Below are 1,099 nucleotides of genomic sequence, written 5' to 3' on the forward strand. Positions count from 1 at the left end.
ACGAGCCATCGACTTCATACACATCCTATGAAGACCAAATGTATGAACCTTCTCCCTCATACTCATATTTTGATGAACCAGGGTATGAGCCTTCATACTCGTACTTTGAGGAATCAAGATATGAGCCACCACCTTCATATACTTATTATGAGGAACCATGGCGTGAACAACTCACCTCATATGAGTACTATGAAGAACAAAATTACGACCCTTATCCATCATATACTTACAATGAAGAACAATGGTATGAACCATCTACTTCATATGAGTATTATGAGGAACCAAGGATCGAACAACCGGATTCAAGCTTTGAGGATCCCGATCCTTTCTCTATTACCAAAGTGACCGATAGGATATTAGAACACATTAAAACTATCGAACGTTGCATAAAAGAATCTCGCGCAAGGGAAGAGGAGTCCCGCGCAAGAGAAGAATTAAATAAAGAAAAGATAGTTGAAGAGGTAAAAATGGAAGAATAAATAAGTGAAGAACTTATACATGAGTTAAACAACGAAAAGGGTGAGTCCGACAACGTTAAAATTCAAGAAGAGTCTAATTTTGAAGAAATTAATCTCTTGTCACCTTCTTTCGAAAATCATTGTTTAGTACCCACTCATGCTAAGTTTTTAAAAGAGTTAAAAACTAACACTAAAATTGACGAAATGGTAAGTATTAGGTTAACTAATCATCAAACTTCACTAATAAAAGAAGATCCATTTGAAATTAACATTACACCGGTTCCATGTTTTTTTCAAAATTCATTTATTAGTAATGTCACAATCGATAAAGATCTTTGTGTTAACATAATGCCTAATTACATTTTCGAAAAATTAAGTATTAGTGATTTTTCTCCACTTCAAATACCCATTTTTCTATCTAATCGGAAAATAATAAAATCAATCGGTATAGTTGAGGATGTATTGGTCCAAACAAATCAAATGGTAATCCCAACAGACTTTGTCATCCTTGATGACGCTCCTCTAGTGTTGGGACGACCTTTTGTAAAAACACACGAAGCTTTGAAAAACCGGAGGTACAATAATCTATCTATTCAATTAGGGGCATTTAAAAAGAGTATCGATCTTAAGCGATCAATGAA

This window comes from Helianthus annuus, chromosome 7 (assembly GCF_002127325.2).
Source record: "Helianthus annuus cultivar XRQ/B chromosome 7, HanXRQr2.0-SUNRISE, whole genome shotgun sequence".
Lineage (NCBI taxonomy): Eukaryota > Viridiplantae > Streptophyta > Magnoliopsida > Asterales > Asteraceae > Helianthus > Helianthus annuus.